The sequence below is a fragment of the Schistocerca cancellata genome, chromosome 4, assembly GCF_023864275.1.
Source record: "Schistocerca cancellata isolate TAMUIC-IGC-003103 chromosome 4, iqSchCanc2.1, whole genome shotgun sequence".
In the NCBI taxonomy this organism is placed as follows: Eukaryota; Metazoa; Arthropoda; class Insecta; order Orthoptera; family Acrididae; genus Schistocerca; species Schistocerca cancellata.
In genome coordinates this window covers 930,449,736-930,461,817 of record NC_064629.1, presented here as the reverse complement: position 1 = coordinate 930,461,817, position 12,082 = coordinate 930,449,736, and the positions used below count along the sequence as shown (strand labels likewise).

General features: G+C 38.5%; 1 protein-coding gene across 7 annotated transcripts in view; it reads left to right on the top strand.

Annotated features, from left to right (window-relative positions):
* The window catches only part of LOC126185125 (putative per-hexamer repeat protein 5), a 95,472-nt gene that overhangs the window by 12,207 nt on the left and 71,183 nt on the right, over positions 1-12,082 (top strand). For all 7 annotated transcript variants that reach the window (XR_007536951.1, XR_007536949.1, XR_007536952.1 and 4 more), the window contains exon 3: positions 5,489-5,623. The gene's annotated coding sequence lies outside the window, so the exon portion shown is untranslated. The remainder of the gene's footprint in view (positions 1-5,488; positions 5,624-12,082) is intronic.

Genomic DNA, 12,082 nt, shown 5'->3' with positions numbered 1-12,082 from the left:
AAAATATATTATGACTATAGTATCAATGAGCCACTCTTGGAAGCAGCCAACTTACACAAATATCCGAGTGCAATACTTTGTAGGGGTATGAAATGGAATAGTTACATAGACCCAGTCATGGGTAAAGCAGATGGTGGACTTCTGTTTATTGGAAGAATACTGGGGAAGTACTCTCCATCTAAAAAGAAAATTGATTACAAATCAGTCATCTGACTCATTCTCGAATATTTCTCAAGTGTGTGCCATCTGTACCAAATAGGACTAGAAGGGGATATTGAACCTATACAAAGAAGGGCGGCACAGATGGTCAGAGGTTATTTTGAGCCATGGGAGAGTGTCACAGAGATTCTGAAGAAAGTGAACTGAGAGGCATAAACTATCCCAAGAAACGTCTGCTAATGAAGTTTCAAGAATCAGCCTTAAATGACGACTAGGAGTATACAAACCCCTTTGAATGACTCGCATAGGGATCGTGAGGACAAGACTAGAATAATTATGGCACAAACAGAGGCATTCAAACAAGCATTCTTGCTGCACTCCATACATAAATGGAACAGGAAGACACCCTAATAAATGGCGCAGTGTGGCATACCCTCAGTCGTGCACTTCAGTGGTTTGCAGAGTATAGATGTAGTGGCAGCCTTAGAACTCCATTTCCATATTCACAAAACCCAACAATTTACCCATGTTGTCTAGAATCCAAATATTTTTCCATTTTAGCCAGTCAGTAATGTCACGTTTTCTAGAGAAAATTTAGTTGCAAAGTTTGACTGTTATAATGTATCATCGATAACATTAAATTTTCCAGTAGGGAATCCTCAAGCCAATGCTGAAATGAAACTTCCTGGCAGATTAAAACTGTGTGCCTGACCGAGACTCGAACTCGGGACCTTTGCCTTTCGCGGGCAAGTGCTCTACCATCTGAGCTACCGAAGCATGACTCACGCCCGTTCCTCACAGCTTTACTTCTGCCAGTATCTTGTCTCGTAGCTCAGATGGTAGAGCACTTGCCCGCGAAAGGCAAAGGTCCCGAGTTCGAGTCTCGGTCGGGCACACAGTTTTTATCTGCCAGGAAGTTTCGTATCAGTGCACACTCCGCTGCAGAGTGAAAATCTCATTCTGGCAATGCTGAAATATTTGAAATCACTTCCTTAGACTTCAGTAGGCATGAATGTTGCACAGCTTCATCTCCCTAAAAAGTAACAAATATTTGTTACTAGTACATGCTTGCAGTCTGCAGCTCATGGTCTCGCGGTATCATTCTCGCTTCCCAAGCACGGGGTCCCGGGTTTGATTCCCAGCGGGGTAAGGGATTTTCACCTGCCTCAAGATAACTGGGTGTTGTGTTATCATCATCATTCATCCCCATTATGGTCAGAAGAAGGCAATGGCAAACCACATCCGCTAGGACCTTGCTTAGTACAGCGAGCTGGCCGCGGTGGCCGTGCGGTTCTGGGCGCTGCAGTCCGGGACCGCTACGGTCACAGGTTCGAATCCTGCCTCGGGCATGGATGTGTGTGATGTCCTTAGGTTAGTCAGGTTTAAGTAGTTCTAAGTTCTAGGGGCTGATGACCTAACATGTTAAGTCCCATAGTGCCCAGAGCCATTTGAACCTAGTACAGCGGTGCTGGTCTCGTACGTTCTGTCAAGGAGTATGGGACTTCATCATCATCATCATCATCATCATCATCATCACATGCTTGCAATTAAATGCTTAGTTTTGATGGTTCTGAATCATTTTTTCCTAGTGGTTTTCTGTGTTATCAGAATTGTCATGTGAATTTTTAGCCTGCTCATGATTCTTTCAGTATTTAATCTCATTCAGAATCTTCCTAAATATTATTGCAAGGCTGTTCTTATGCCTTGCACCATGATTGTCAAAAAGGTAAAGTTCTTTATTTCATGGTTGTACAGAAAAATGAGAATAATAAGAGGATTTGACTTCTTGCTCAATAAAGTAATAAGCTGAGTCTGGAAGCCTTCTACGCAGTGTAAATGTAGAGTCAAAGTTAATGTTTTGAATGTCACAGCACACTAATGGAAAATATCATTTAAAACTGCCACTGTGCTGTACTTAAAAAACATTACTAACGGTAGCTGTATTTTACAATTTGCAAATATGCTTGAGTTAGGAGTAGGAGTATTCGTCACATCTCTTGAGATGGTTAGAAAGTATCACGAATTTGGCAATTTGTGTTAAGATGAACAAGTAAGGTATTATGATTGGTGCCTATCATGCTTGGGCTTGTGGGTCGGTCCTTCCTTCCTGACAAGGTTGTCTTGAGAGAGAAAAGCACAGAAATCTTAAAAGATTCAATTCATAGCACTGCATAGTAGTAAAGTTGCTGTGTGGGTACCAGAGGCTTTTACTGTTCACAGACCTTTTCTTAAGAAATGTGTACAAGCTTGAGTTAATATTCACACTACAGTGATTGGGTCAAGAGGCTTGTTTGATACTGGTTGGCGGCTTTGAACAGTGGCGTTACATTAGTGGCTGCTGTGACCTCAGAGCTTTTGGTGTGTATTTTCAGTTTGGTTCTAAATTTGCCAAGACAATAAGTGTGGAAGCACAAAACCTGGTGTATGACAGACTTGTCTGTAACTAAGCCCATTTGGAAAAAAAAACAGTGATACCACATTGTAGCTGTTTACAATGTTCATCCTATGTCACTGGTCAAAGCTGACAACCAGAATCAAATATTCCCCTTTATCCCAGTAAGGGCCAGAACTAGGACTTTGGGGCAGTGGGGAGGGAGGGCAATTTTAAATTTCCTCTCTCCTTGTTTCATCCGCCCCCCCCCCCCCCCCCCCACCTTAAAAATTTTTAGCTAGTTGGTGCTGTATGGAGATTATACTCAAACCTTGTGCTGAAACTTTTTTCTCCAGAGGAAACAGATGGGGATGGCAAGGAATATTTTTAAGGCTGTAGTAAGATTGGGATCCCCTTTTCCCTGCCAATTTACTTTTATAAATTAAACTTAATGTGGATGATGCAGTGGTATCTTGACTGTCTTTATCTATTGCCAGTGCATGCTGCTCGAAACTTCCAATTTCAAAAATGAATTCTCCTGGTTATGATCTTCTATGTAGGAACTGCCAGTTCACACCACACAAAAAGCAAAGTTACTAATTTTCTCCGGTGTCTTAAGCCTGGTACTTGGCTGCATTATCACTATGTCAGTTATTTCTAACCGGGACATACTGAACAAATTTTCCTGTGAATGTTCAAATACTTTGTCCTCAAACAGCTTATTGGCCATTTTTTTCTTTCCGCTAACTGTTTTCTCCGAGAATTCCATTAAAATCTCATTATTTTCTACTAATACTGTGGCCTCAGAAATAGGTTCAGAAGTACAGGAATCCCTAGAAGTTTTGAAAAAGCTCTAAAGGCCTTGACTATTTTGAGCAGCTTTAGCAATCTAAGGTCTTCTCTTTGCAGAAGGGGGGTGAGATGATAGATATTGTACTGGAACAACAAGATAAAACAGTGAATTTTTCCTCTTATTCCTTAAAACTGATTTTACCTCAGTGTTTGTTTCTTTTTTTTGACAAGTTATAAGATTCAACTTCTTCAGGAGCCTTTATAACTTTATTAAAATGCATGTAAAAAACTTCAACCACCTGTACATTGCAGATAACTTCCACATGTCGTGCAATTTTAATGTTATGGGTACATGCTTTTTTAATGTCTCGCTTCTCGAAATTGAAGCCACAAAGAATAGGTATAAATGATGGATAGCTCCAAAAAATGTTTGAGCATCAACAGATGCATCGGCTGTGTGTGCTCCTACTAAGTGTGAGCAACATTTGTTATAAAATAGACCAGTTCTTTCTTTTCATGTATTCTTAACTGGACACCTTTGTACTTTACAGCAAACGTTTGCTCCATTGTCATTGGACTGCCCTCTGTATAGTAGTTCATGTTTGAACCATCCTGGTCTATTTTTTGCAGTATTTCTTGACTAAGACCTTCATCTGTTTTCTCTCTAACTATAAAAAAGACAACAACCCCCCCCCCCCTCTCCTGAGCCCAGTGGCCACACACTGTTATTCCTCCAGCCTAAAAGATGAGTGTTGAGTAATGTGCAAGTTTGGCATACAGACTACTGACCGTACAGTTTTAAATCATAGCTGTGAAAAGTGAAGTAGGAAGTTACTTTTCAGTGGAGGTAGTCATGAAAATATGTTGCTTGGGAGGTAGAACAGCAGCCTGTGTTTCTTGTGTTTTCTGCTTAATATGGAAACCATTGTCCTATAACATCTGTACTGCCAATCAATATGTTTCAGTTGACAACCCTGTTAAGTACAAAGCAGTAAAATTGTTAGCCTGGTCACCTTGCATGTCATGGCTACACATTTCCCAGCTGAAAAGCCAATACAGTGAGCGTGAGTCTGAGAAAGATTTGTGATTGGGTGACAGCAATGCTCCTAACATGTGAATCTCATAAATACGTATCGGGATTATTTTAATTGAAGCATAGAAAATTTACTTGTGACTGGTTGATACAATCAAGTCTTTTAGAGCATTTCTCCCATTTATGTGATCTACAGTACATTCAGTTATATATAATGTTGCCTTTAGTAATGCTGAATTTGTGATAGAGATCATCCCAAAGCTGTATGTGTGCTGTTGACTACTCATAGTATTAGTAATTAATTTCGTAACTTATTTACCGCGTACCATTGATAACTTGCCACTGCAGTGGGCAAATGAACATGTCTTACCTAGCTTTTATTGAGAAAGCTTCCAAATTACAGTAAGCATATACAAGATACGAGCTCTTTGAGGACCTCTCCCAATCCTTGCCTGATTCTTCCTCTCCTGAATAATAGCAATGATTTCTTGCCTGATTTGCGGGAATATTGTTGCTGTTGTATTGTGTGTAGATAAAAAGTTTTTGTTCCAGTGCTTCTTCTCAGAGGTATATCTGCTATTTTTCCAGCCTTCTAGCTGAAAGTTATGATTTTCAGGTATTTATATCTCGTTTTTAGTTTACCTGTACTTGTAGTTGGGGAGGGAGGATACTTCAGAGTTTCAAGTAATCAATGTTTTTGGAGTATACGTAAAGCCACAGAATTTGCAGAGCAAGCCATTTGAGTGCTCCACTTTTAGCAAACAGATAAATAGAAATTTAAAGTGTCTGTTTTAATTTTTGTTGCGATACACTTGTCTGCCTCCCACACTGTTTATCTAATCACTTGTTGAGTGGCTATTTAATAATCTGAAAATAATTGGCTCATTCCTAATTAAACCAAGAAACTGCCTTCAGTGAATTAAAAAAAGTTGGATTTATGTCTTTAATTCTTAACAACATTCAGCAACTGGCACTTGTCTTTCCTATGCTTTAACCTCCCCACCCCCCCCCCCCCTCCCCCTTCCGTCCTCCCTCTCTCTCTCTCTCTCTCTCTCTCTCTCTCTCTCTGACACACACACTCGTCATTTTTAGTTCAGAAATCTCAACAGTAGTGTCCATTTCTCATATTTCAGAACCTGGTACTGTGAGCACCATCAGTAGTGCTGCCAGTATTTCTTCAGAATCTTCGCAGACAGCAGATGTGAAGGAAGGATATAAGGGAAAGAAATCAGAAAGCAAATACCGCTGATTGCTGCATAAAAAATTGTGTGAGTTTATCATGGAATAAATAATGCATGAAGTAATACTATGTGCATAACAGTGTCTGTAATTATCACTTTTGTGTGGCTTTGGTAAGTCTGCTTTGTGTAAAGGAGTGAAGTCATTGAACTTATTTAAACACGCGTTTCAAACAGTAACGTGATTGAGGAGAATATTGTCATTATAAACTTGTTATTCAAATTTCTAATTTTCATAGCAAATTATTTATTTATCCATCTGTTGATAATATAAATTGTATGGATGCTATCAACACACAAATATTTACAATACAAAGATACATGCTAAGAGGTAAGTGGTGGCTGAATCTAGTTCAATGTTCATGTAAAGACCTGTTCTGTCAGTACTGATAGATTTCTCTGTTTGCAAAATTCACACAGAACAGTCAAGATACCCTTAGATTTAAACAACTCACGTTGAATTTTCTTGCTACTTTCTGTCATGATTTGTATAAACCTTTTTTGTAGCTTAAAGATTGTTTTTATATTCTGCTCATTTCTTCCCCAGAATATTATCCCATAAGAAATTAGAGACTGAACATATCCAAAATATGTTGTTCTTGTGCACGAGCTACTATACGCTGAATTTATTGTTCTAAGTGCAAAGCACATTGAAGCTATTAGCTTCCCAATGACAGTATTATTCTCAGTCAACTTAATTGTGCGTCAACATGAATTCCTAGAAATTTTCTATTTGATACACATTCTTTGAGCTCATCTTTCACTTTTAGTTACTTTTGGGTTTTCTGCTTATGCAGTAACCAATACTTTTTTATGTGAATTTGTTGTCTACCTACATGGTAGTGTATCACCGATAAGAATGTTACTGTAATCGGCAACCAGTAATGTTTCACCATGTTTGACACTCTGGGGAAAATCATTGATATATATCAAGAAGAGTATTAGGCCAAGCACATTTCATGGGGGGGGGGGGGGGGGGCTCAAATATTAATGTATTCTGGGTTAGTGAGGTGTTTTATGATATGATTGGAGTTTGTTTGAGAGATCTCTACCCGTTGCACTTTGTTTTTCAGGTACAAATGAAACCATTTATTTCTTTCCTCCTGATACCTGTAGTGTCCAGTTTATTTAACAGAATTGTGTGGTCTAGTGTATCAGAGGCTTTGCTGAAGTCGAAGATACCTGGTATAAAGGCTAAAGAGATACCATCAAACTAACGACCAATTTCACTTTTGCTGGCTTTCTCAAAAATATTTGAAAAGGTTGTGTTAGTGTCTCCTTAAGCATATGACTGCAAATGATATATTGTCCAAGTCACAGTTATGATTTCTGAAGGGTTCTGATATAGAGAAAGCTGTTTACACCTACAGTGGGAATATACTTAATTCATTAGATAATAAATTACAGGCTACTGGCACTTTCTGTGACCTGTCAAAAGCCTTTGACTGTGTGAACCACAGCATTCTCCTAAGTAAATTAAAGTATTATGGTGTCACCGGCAATGCTGCGAAATGGTTTGAGTCTTATCTATCTAACAGGAAACAAAGGGTGTCGTTGCGAAATACCTGTGCAGTAAGCAGTCTGTCTTCATCTGACTGGGAATTAATTTCATGATGTGTTCCATTTTGGGTCCATTGCTTTTTCTTGTGTGTATATTAATGACCTCTCATCTGTTACATTGCCAGATGCTAAGTTTGTTTTGTTTGCAGATGATACAAACACTGCAATAAGTAGCAAGCGAAATTTTCACTGACATTAATAAGTGGTTTAAAGCTAATTCTTTGTCATTAAACTTTGAGAAGACCCACTATATGCAGTTGAGAACCTGTAAGAGATTTCCTTCCAGCGTGAGTATAACATATGAAGACATGCAGGTCGAAGAAGTTGACAGTTTAAATTTCTGGGATTACAACTTGATTATAAATTCAGTTGGGAAGGGCATACCACAGAATTGCTTAAGTGCCTAAACAAGTCTGTATTTGCTGTGAGAAATATGTCAGATGTAGGAGATATAAATACAAAAAAAAATTGCATACTTTGCTTGCTTTCATTCTATTATGTCATATGGGATCATATTCTGGGGCAACTCGTCAAACTGAGCAATAGTGTTTAGGGTGCAAAGGCGTGTGATAAGAATCATTTGTGGTGTAAATTCAAGAACATCTTGCAGAAACCTGTTAAAGGAACTTTGTATTCTAACCACTGCTTCTCAGTATATTTATTCCTTAATGAAATTTGTTTAAAGTAATACATCTCTACTTCCAGCCAATAGCTCAGTACACAGTATCACTACTAGGAATAAGAAGAATCTACATAAAGGCCTAAAATCACTTACCTTGGTCCAAAAAGGGTCCAATATTCAGGAACACACATTTTTAATAAATTGCCAGCAACTATTAAAAACTTGGTTTCAGATAAAGTACGCTTTAAACAGAGTTTGAAAGACTTTTTGATAAGCAACTCGTCATACTCCATAGATGAATATCGTAACAGAGACTGTTAAGTCAGCTTAAGTAAAAATGTTAGATTTAAGTTGTGACAACACTTGGTCACAACAGTCAAGATTAGTATTTTGCGTACGATAAATTTATTAATAGTGGATAACAGTGTTACGTTCTGACAGAGTGTTAATTCTGTAAATATTAGCTGCCCCAGTTTACTGCATTGTATTAACTTATTTTCGACTATCTCTTGGCAAATGATCAGGGTAGTAAGTATTATATTCAAATTTTTTTATGCCATACTTTGACATGTTCCACACCCACGAGAATCATCTCATTTTTTGGGTCTATGGAACGAAAACTGAATTTGATCTAATCTATACGATCTCCTTTGTTTAGTGCTTCCGGTACATTTGTAAAATGAGCTGTAGCTGATGGTGTGCTTGTGCCAGGCCTGAAAACAAACTGTCCTTTACACAGAAGATTGTACTTTGTTAGGTACCTCATGAGCCTAATTTTTATTGTTGATTGTATTACTTTTGAAAACAATGACAACAAAGAGATAAGCATATAGTTTTCTATCTTTTCAGGGCCGCCTTTCTTATGTAGAGGCAGGACACTTGCATGCTTTAGTGTCTCTGGGAAGCAACCTGTGGTGAATGATTCATGTAAAACGTCTTTGATATCTATGCAATCTTTTAGCAAGCACACATGCACTTTATCAATACCTACTGAGGTTTTATTTTTTAGGTTCCACACAACTTTGTTCAGTTCTTCTGCTGTGGTAGGTCGCAGTATCACTATGTTTGGAACATATTTCAGTGTTCTACAGGCTGTATTTTGTCAAATTTGTGTTGTAGTTTGGTAGCTATGTTGCTAAAGTATCGATTTGCGAAGCATGCTAGTTTTTGGGGTCATGTGCTGAAATTGTATGTTTACCTGTTTAGTCATTTTTTCTATTTTTTTCCTGTTTGGTGATATTCCAGGCTGCCTTTATTTTGTTTTCTGCCATTTCTATAAAGTTATCAATTAGCGACCTTTATGTTGCTAGCAAAACTTTTCTGTGTATGTTTTACATGTTTGGTAGTATTTTTGAAATGCAGGATCATTTCGGTTGTTTTTTATGCTGATGAGGTGCTTGAGGGCTGGGAAGAATTCCTTATCACTGTTTTTTATGCTGCTGAGGTGCTTAAGGGTTGGGAGGATTTCCTTATCCTATTCGTCACCCAGTTGCTTTTATTTTATGCTTTAATGACTCTGAGTGCTTTGTAGACTTAAAGAAAGCTTTTGATAATGCATACAGGGAGTGAAAGGCTATTTACAATTTGTACAGAAAGCAGATGGCAGTTATAAGAATCGAGGGGCATGAAAGGGAAGCGGTGGTTGGGAAGGGAGTGAGACAGGGCTGTAGCCTATCCCCGATTTTATTCAATCTGTACATTGAGCAAGCAGTGAAGGAACCAAAAGAAAAATTCGGAGTAGGTATTAAAATCCATGAAGAAGAAATAAAAACTTTGAGGTTCGCCGATGACATTGTAATTCTATCAGAGACGGCAAAGGACTTGGAAGAGCAGTTGAACGAAATGCACATGTCTTGAAAGGAGGATATAAGATGAACATCAACAAAAGCAAAACGAGGATAATGCAATGTCGTCGAATTAAATCTGGTGATGCTGAGGGAATTAGATTAGGAAATGACACACTTAAAGTAGTAAAGGAGTTTTGCTATTTGGGAAGCAAAATAACTGATGATGGTCGAAGTAGAGAGGATATAAAATGTAGACTGGCAATAGCAAGGAAAGCGTTTCTGAAGAAGAGAAATTTGTTAACATCGAGTATAGATTTAAGTGTCAGGAAGTCGATTCTGAAAGTATTTGTATGGAGTGTAGCCATGTATGGAAGTGAAACATGGACCATAAATGGTTTGGACAAGAAGAGAATAGAAGCTTTTGAAATGTGGTGCTACTGAAGAATGCTGAAGATTAGATGGGTAGATCACATAACTAATGAGGAGGTATTGAATAGGATTGGGGAGAAGAGAAGTTTGTGGCACAACTTGACTAGAAGAAGGGATTGGTTGGTAGAACATGTTCTGAGGCATCAAGGCATCACCAATTTAGTATTGGAGGGTAAAAATCATAGAGGGAGACGAATAGATGAATACACTAAGCAGATTCAGAAGGATGTAGGTTGCAGTAGGTACTGGGAGATGAAGAGGCTTGCACAGGATAGGGTAGCATGGAGAGCTGCATCAAACCAGTCTCAGGACTGAGTACCACAACAACAACAACAACAACAATGTTGCAGGACCCATCTGGTTTCAACGTGTTGTGTAAATCTCCACAAATAAGCATTTTACCTTAAGATTGGAAACCATGTCCAGTACGGGGAATAGTTTTGCTGTGAAGGTACAAGGTGGTTTGATAAGTCTGGTAAATTTCCATGTAAGAAGGGAATATTTTTGTTGAGCCTTCATAGTTGGTAAGTGTGATTATTCAAAAGATCATATAAAGAATTTAAACAATGTACAGCATACAGTTCATTGTTGACAGCCGTCTGATTTGGTCTGTGTGTCAACTGTGATTGAAAATGAAGGAAACAGTTTTTGCTGTTACTAGATGTTTCCATTTGAAGGGTTGGACTGGCACACAAAGACAGAGGTAGATGAAGTTCATGTGGACTGTGCACCATCATTGAAGACCATTTACTTTCAGATCAATAAATTCAGATGTGGTCGGACAAGCACTGAAGACGAAGCGTGCTCCATCTGTCCAGTTGTGGTCACTACAAAGGAAATCATTGACAAAATCTGTGGTAGGGTAATGCAAGACCAGAAGCTGTGCTGTAGGTGCTGTGATTGCTCATAGTTGACCAAAAATGCATCTTATGCAATGTTTGAACACAGTGTCTGTTGATATTTAGTCACAATCCGCAAGAATTTTTGTACTGGACTGTGACTGTTGATGAAACCTGGATCTTTCATTACACACCACAGCCGAAACAATGGACGAACCCTGGTGAAAGTGCACTGAAGAAGGTAAAAGACGATTTTGTTAACTGGTAAGGTGATGTCCACGGTCTTCTTCTTCTTCTTCTTCTTCTCTCTCTCTCTCTCTCTCTCTCTCTCTCTTTTTTCGCCCCTGGGAATAATCCTCATAGATTATTAGGAAACAGTCAGAGCCGCAACTGGACTCTATTATGATTTATTATTGGATCATTTAAAACTAGCATCAGCTGAAGAGAGACCAAAGTTGGCACGCAAAAAAAGTGTTCCTTCACCAAGATAATACACCGTCCCATGCGTTAGTGATAACAATGGCGAATGTGCATGAATTGCGCTTTCATGTGGTTCCTCATCCGTGCTATTCATCAGACTTACCCATTTGCCTTTTTCCTGTTCCCTTACTTGAAACTTTGGCTTGCTGGGAAGAAACTTTTATCGAATAAGGAAGTGAGTTGCAGTCGAACAATATTTTGCAGAGTTTGATAGAACCTATTTTTCCGATGGGATGGAAAAACTGGAGAATCACTGGACCGAGTGTAAATCGTTCAGAGGAGATTGTCTAGTGGTAAGGTGAAAATCGAGGTAGATTGTTTATGAAACAAACATTTTTTCTTGCTTTTTTTACCAGGCTTATCAAACCCCACTTTTATCTTTTACTGTTGAGAGAATTGTAAATGCTTATTACAGTTAGTCTTTCAAGCACAGATGGCTTTCATGTCTTTATAGCTGATTCCTCTACATGTTTTTGCTCACTTAATGAAATGATGTCACTTCTAACTTTATACATAATCCCTTCCTTTACATATGCACATGATCCACCGCCTGTTTGTGGTTTTACTCTAACAGCTTGTTAGATTTTATGAGTTTAGATCCACATGTATTATTTCAGATCCCCTACTCTAATGTTTTGTTATGCAAACAGGTGAGCTGTCAATAGTATGCAGCTGCATTTCTAGATGTTGCTCTTTCTTGTGAACAGGATATTGTGGTGGAGTACTGAGAAACAATGAGCTGTGCTTATTTTGGAGACATTTTGTTTTTCTT